Source organism: Cornus florida, unplaced genomic scaffold (genome assembly GCF_030987335.1).
Source record: "Cornus florida cultivar Cherokee Brave unplaced genomic scaffold, ASM3098733v1 CherokeeBrave_3.0.0_Hap2_Chr08, whole genome shotgun sequence".
In the NCBI taxonomy this organism is placed as follows: domain Eukaryota; kingdom Viridiplantae; phylum Streptophyta; class Magnoliopsida; order Cornales; family Cornaceae; genus Cornus; species Cornus florida.
In genome coordinates this window covers 62954772-62962217 of record NW_026775578.1, presented here as the reverse complement: position 1 = coordinate 62962217, position 7446 = coordinate 62954772, and positions in this window count along the sequence as shown.

Sequence of the window (7446 nt, the reverse complement as noted above, 5' to 3'; positions counted from 1 at the left end):
GGCTGATTCTTCTACTTAGGGTTGGATAAACCCTAAGCATGTAACCTATTCTCTCTCTCTTTTCATACTTTTTGGGGATTAATTTATGTAATTAGTGTATAGTCTTGAATATTATGAATTAAATTCTTCCAATTGATTATCTATATTAATCTCATATTGTCTTATGTGTGGTTGATTGATAAATAAATTTTACACATGAATTCTTTGTTAATTGATTCTTGTGATGGCTATGCATGGTATTGCTTAGTTGTAATTGTGTTTCAAATTGATGAAAAATGCTTCCATTTGATGGATGGTACTACATGTTTAGGTTAATTTGTTGTCTAATTAGTTTTAAATTCATGTTTAATTAGTTTAATTTAAGTTTAATTAATTTAATTGCAATTCAATTATTAGGTAAGTAGACCATCCATACTTATGTTTGAATTCCATACTTTTTGTCACAATTGCATTATTTTCTAGATTAATGTGTGTTAAATTTGTAACTTGGATTGATAAATCATGCTTTGAATGGGTGAATTGCACTACACTTAGTTTAATTGTCATTAGGTAGTTGATTCATGCTTGAAATTGATGGTTTACACTTTTCATTGCACTTGTTAGCCACATATAGATTACATAGTATTATTTCCTCAATTAGTTGAAAGTGAGTGAGTTAGGGAATGTGCTTAGTGGTGAATCCTACACCCTAAGTCTCTTTCCAATCTCTTAAACTCTATTTCTTTATTGCAATCATTTAGTTTAAAATTAGTTTTAATCACAAACAAAACCCTTTTGGCAATCACATAAGCACTAAAGTAGAATTCAATTCTGGAAAACCTATAATTGTTTAGATCTCTTGGGACGATCCCTGCTCACTTCATACTCCATAATATAAGTGTTTAGTGGTTTATAAATTTTAAAATATGGTGCCCACTTGACATTACTTCTAAACCTAAAGTGTTGTGCATTATTTTATGCACACGCTCGGTCGCACCAAGCTATTTTATTCCCGAGCGCGCCCGAACTCCAACAACTTTTGTAGTTGTGAGATTTGCACCAATCAAAGGCCAATTTCTGACTTGGAGACCACTCAAGGGAGCTATTATTTAAATGTAATTGAACCAATTGTATAAAGTGGAACTTTTTGCTCCAATTTTTGTTCCCAACTTTAGCTAGAAATAATATAACTCTTAGATAATTTTCATTCTCTAGATTAGGGTTTTTGGAGACCAAAGCAAGGGGAAGAAGATGTTTCCTACATTGAAGAAAGCCCTTAAGGGTTGGAAGACAACAACCATGAATGGCTAGATCCTTCTCTTGGGGCTAGATATAGCCCCTAAACTTGCCTCCTAAACTTTAATACTTTGTAATTTTTGGGGATTTTAGTTGTAATTGATGTTTTGACGTATGATTATATAAATCTTGAGTTTCTACATGATTTGTATAGATTAATTCTTCTAATTGATCTTTTATTTTTATTCATATGTCTATGTATGTTATAATGATTGGTCATGTGCTTACACTTGATTTTATGAGTTTAATGCATGTCTATATGTGTTAGAATTATAAATCTAGTGATGGTCAAGGCATGGTGCTTAATTGATACTTTTGTGGTTTGTTTGATGGATTATGCTTATTTCTTGATGGATTGTACTACCTCATTAGCTTAATTACTTTAATTTCCTTGTCATTAGTATAATTGTAGTGTAATTACTTTAAATTTCTAGATAGGTAGACAATCCATTCTTGTTAATTGACGATTTATGCTTATGAGTGCAAGTAGTACATTTCCCTAGATTTGTGTGTGTATTAATTGTGGGTTTATTGAATGGTTAATGGCTTAATTTGATAGGTTGTGCTACTCACTAGATTGATTAGACAATGTATGCTTATATTGCCATCCATACTTAGTATTTTAATTAATGGCACACACCCTTGATTTACAACATGGAATCCCCCTAAATTGGCAAATGCTAAATGTTTAGTGAGGTGAAACTTAATGATGAACTCTATGCCCCAAGACTCCTATCTCATTCTCTTCACCTTAATCTTAGATTGCTCTTTAATTTGCATGTTTTTAATTGAATCATTAGCTTATTTCAACCTACCAAACCTCTCTTTGATCATTCGACCTACTAATCTAAATTTAATTCCGTAATACCTTGCAAATCCTTTGGGATGATCCTTACTTACTCTTGCTACGTTAGTAGTAGTAGTAGTAGTGATTTTTATAAATTTAAATTTAACCAAAAAGGCTAACTTTAACAATACTCACACAATTTGGCATACGTGAATGACCAGTGTCAATAATTACATTGCGTAAAGGCTAAGTTTAGATGAGAATGTTATTACTGCCTTATCACTACGAGGTATAAGTTTTGGTACACTATAAGACAAAACAGCTGACGTGGCAAGGGTCTATTGGTCTATTCACATGAAGAATGTCAAAAAATGATTTAGCTAAAGGTGACAGGTGTATATCCTCATTGAAGAATGACTAGTGTAGTGAGCTTCACTATATATATGATGTGATAGTGATTTTAGGGTTCAAGCGTTTTGTTGAAAACCCTAAATGTAACCTGCATTTTAATATATTCGAGAGCTCTCGTTGTCCACATCGGTGCCCGCCCGAGCTGCAGGAGACATATCTCAGGTTCCGCAGGCCTTTTTACGCCGATATGGCGATTTTTCTCACAGGTCACCATGCCGGTGGCAAGACCTTCACCACCCGGACATTCTTGCCGGATGACCTGTGGTTTACAGATTCGGTGCTCTATCAAAACATATACATGGCGGGACACAAGATTCAGAGGCGGGGCGACTATCTAGCAGCCCTGTACGCCTTCCATACCGGCCGCTGGGTGTTTATCCCTGCGCTTATCTGGAGCATGATGAGGAAGCTCTACGATGAGTACGTAAGCAAGGAGGCACCCAGAAGAGCCAAGTCTCTTCCATTTAGCCACCTTATCACCCAGATTCTCATTAACCAGCGCTATCTCATCCACCCGCAGAAGCACCCCGAGAGAGTTTCTTGTCACTTCCTCAAGAAGGACTGGGACAAGAGCTACAGAGCTATTATCGCTCTCCTGCAGGTCCATGTCGTACTGGCAGCTGCAGAGCTGGAGTTAGAGGAGGAGGTGGCAGCACAGGCCCATACAGAGGCACCGGCAGAGGCAGCAGCAGCACATCCAGCAACGGACAACGCACCAGTCGATCTAGCTGCCGAGCATTTAGACATTGACTTAGAGTGCCCTACAAACGATGCAGAGCAGGACTCTCTAGCCAGGTCGCCCATTCATGAGCAAGAGCAGACTCCGGAGCTTTCTTCTGATTCATCTATGCCTGAGACGCCAGATATGACCCCCGGCTTTGGAGTACGTCTGCAGATGCTCGAGGATGCTGTTGTTACCATCCGAGCTGACCTCACAGCCCACAGAGCTTATTTTACTGCCTTCTGCACGGATGTTGCAACCATATTCAGAGATTTATCCAGAGACACCCGCGGAAACAGACCTGCCCGTCCTACCTCATCTTCCTGAGCTCCTTGTCATTTCTATCTTATGATCCCTCTCTCCTTTTGATACTTTATTATTGTCACTGTATTATTTTTACAGCCGGTCTGTCGGCTTTGATATTTTTGTTGTTCCTGCACTTTCTCTATTTTATATATCTATTTTTGCTATGGATGTCATATGATTGTATTCTCATATCTGTCTGTTTGACTCCATCAGGTGCATCACAGTGACTTCAGTGAGAGAGTGCTACCCAATTTCCAGGACCACCCTTATACCTCTCTCATTTCATTATCTGTTTATCCCATTTACACTTGTATGATCACTGTGCACTGATTATCCCATTTTGTTATCTGATAAGTTTATCCAAGTGCCAATTTTCAGGACCACAATTTATCCCAAGTTTTGGGGGGGGCAATGCCACCCACTTCGGATACTTTAGTCCTGATCATTCTTGCTTAGTTGCACTGGTATACTCTTTCCTTTATTCTCTTTGCACATAGAGGACATTGTGTAATTTAAGTTTGGGAGGAATGGTGCTCTACAGTGTTAGTTTTAAATTCAAATTTTTAGCATGACTTGTGTATTTGAGGGATATTTCTATGATTGGTCCATATCTAGCTATGATTTTGATCTTTTGAGGACTATATTACTTAAAGTTTAAAAATTGTTTGACGTGAGAGGCCAATACTCCTTGTATGCCTTGTGGAAGCCATTTAGGAGTAAATTTTTCGAAAGATTGATATCTTGCTTGCATTTGTGGTCCACATCATCTTGATTTTGTGATTGTTTTGAGATTCACTCTAGTCTTCTACACTAGCACCGGCGCACACTAGCATTCATTTGTGGGGTACATGTTTTGTTGATTATTGAATTGGTTATATCCCAATTGAGCTAGTAGTGCATTGAAAGCTTTCATTCTTGATAAAGGTGGATAACAACCCCTTTTCACTAAATAGCCGGGATTCTAGCCTCATCAAGCACTGAACTTCTGGCGCCGAAAGGTGGAGGGCCCAAACTCTGGGGTAATAATTGAACTTGTTTATTAAAAAAAAAAAAAAAAAAAGTAATAAAAAGTGAGGACTTCTCCCAAATGGTGAGAAGTGGGAAATGATTAGATGGTTGTTGTCTTGATTTGTAGCCTACTTGATTTGAGCTTGTAAGTCCGTAGGGGTGTTTAAACACCTAGTGCCCTAAAGCCGTCTGGTTTAAGAGTCATTGACCTAACGCTCGACCTCATGAATCGCTAGAAAGCTTAATAGATCAACACATTGCACTATACTTCCATCTTTGATCCTCAAAAAAAAAAAAAAAAAAAAAATTGAATGAGTGAAAAGAATAAGCGCACCTAGATGAATAAAGCTTTAATAAAAGGTTCACTTTTTGTCTTGATGATCAGTACTAGATTTGTGTGCTAGTTTGAGGATAAGGATGTGATTAATTCTTTAGTTGGCTTAGATAGTAACACATTTGATGCCGGTCCACTCAAAAGGATTGTAGAGTTGTTTTGATTTGCATGATCATTTTCTTGATGTGTGGAGGACCATACTTGCTTGCTTGATGTTGAAATTTTGGGAGATTGCTTAAAAAGGGTTGAAAAATTGCATACTTGAGATAGTTTTCTCCCAATGCTTGTTTGCAATATTGGTACCTCTTTTGAAAGAATGAGCTTAATGTTTGTGGGTACCATTTCTGGAAACCCTCACGAGACTTCACTCGTCCACTAGGGGTAACCTAAGGGTTTAAAACGCTTGTTGCATATGCTAAATGCAATCGTGTTCCCTACAAAAGTGGCGTTATCCATTTATTGTTTTCTAGATTCATACTTGTATAGTTGTTTATTTCATCCCTTTTCTTTCTAGTTCATTGCTAGGGACTAGCAATATTTAAGTTTGGGGGTGTGATGAGCACTGAAAAGTGCGTATTTAAACCCCTTAAGCTTAGGCATTTTAGTACATTTATCTATCTTACTTTACCATTTTAGATTCATATTATTTCCATTTTCAGGCACTTATCCCGAAAATAAGCTAACTCAGCCAAATAAGAGCTTAATTGAAGCAATTCTGGGATTAATCAAAGGAAAGAACAAAGTGGAGAAAGAAGGAAGCAAATGAAGCCAAAGGTGGCAAGCAGCAAAGTTCGATCGATCCAAGTTCAAGGTTCGATCGATCGAACAATGATCGATCTCAGCACTTCAAGATAGATCCAAGCCTTGACCCAAAAGCATAAAGTTCCAAAAGTTCGATCGATCGAACACTTTTGTCCTTATTCAAATGATTGATCCTATCCACAGCTGTAGCACCCACTAACCACTTTTGTCCTTTTCCCATAAATATCTCGGATTTGTCTTTTTCCAAAAAGCTCAGCCAGATGGATCGATCCAGCCTAAGTTTGATCGATCTCATTTACTTTCGATCGATCGAACTTCCTCCAGTGCGAAAAAGTTAAAATTTCATCTCATTGAAAGTTGTCCTTTATCCAATCATTAGGGAATATTGTGTGCACGACCCCAACTCATTTTGGGTGTCATTTTGACCTACCTATATAAAGATAAGGATTGCTTTTTCAAGGGGAACCAACATTACTTTCATATGATCTCTTGGAGAGGAAACTTAGAGGAGGAAGAGGCTAGAGACACCATTGGAGACTCTTCATCAACAAGGAGCAGATTTCAACCATGGAGTTAGCCCTTGAGGGTTGGAGCATCATCACCATGAGTGGCTAGACATCCTCTTGGGGCTAGAGTTAGCCCCAAGCATGCTTTCTATATCTTAATCTTGTGTATTATTGAGGGATTAGTGTTGTAATTGATGTTTTGACACTTTGATATTTATAGATCTTGTTTATTCAATGATTTATGTGGTTTAATGCTTCCAATTGGTCATTTCATTCTATCCATATGTCTATGTATGCTAGAATAGATGTTCATGTGCTTATCTCTAGATTTTGTGTTATTGATGCATGTCTATGTGTATTGATGCTATAGATTTAGAGATTATCAAAACATTGTGCTTAAAAGAATGCTTTTGTGATTCTCTTGATGGTTCATGCTTATTTCTTGATGGATTGTGCCTCTCCCCTAGTTTATTTTTATGCTAGTAGTGTAGATGTAGTGTAGTTGTAGTGTAGTGTTAAATGGGAGGACAATCTATGCTTATTGTGTAATGATCCAAGCTTTTGAATGCAATTAGCATGTGTCTCTATCCTTGTGTTGTATTTGGATTGTGAGCTTAATAAAAGGATTAATGACTTGTTTTGATTTATTGTACCTTTCATATGTTATTTAGACAATATGTGCTTCATAGCTTAGATATATTGTGTCTTTCACATGATGTTTAGACAATACATGCTTAACTAGTCATCCTTGCTTACTGAATCAACCAAATGCACACACACCAATATTGCAACCCACTATTTGCCCTTATTAATCACTTGTCAATGATATAGAAATGCATTACTTGGTGGTGATCTCTAAACCCACCCCAATATCTCTTTCTCTCTCTCTCACTTACTCTTAATTACACTCTTTTGCTATTACTTAGTTTAATTTAGTTGCTCTTTTATCAACCAACCAACCAATTATTTGATCACTCGACCTACTAGCCCTAATTGTGATTCAAAGACATTGCTCGATTCTCACAGTCCCTTGGGACGATCCCTACTCACTCTTGCTACGTTAGTAGTAGTGTTGGTAGTGGTTTTTATAAATTTAAACTTGACCCAAAAAGGCTTTTCTTGAATCGCACATTCACTACACATCAATTTGGCATACAAGGAACGGCCGTCGTCAGTATCGGAGCCTAACTCTATTTAAAGGATTTAATCGTCTTAGAGTATGATCATGGCTAACAATGATAGTATCACAAACTTAGAAGGACAATCCATTAATAAACCTCTTTGTTTTGATGGAAATGATTATATCTATTGGAAAATTAGAATGAGGGTCGTTTTA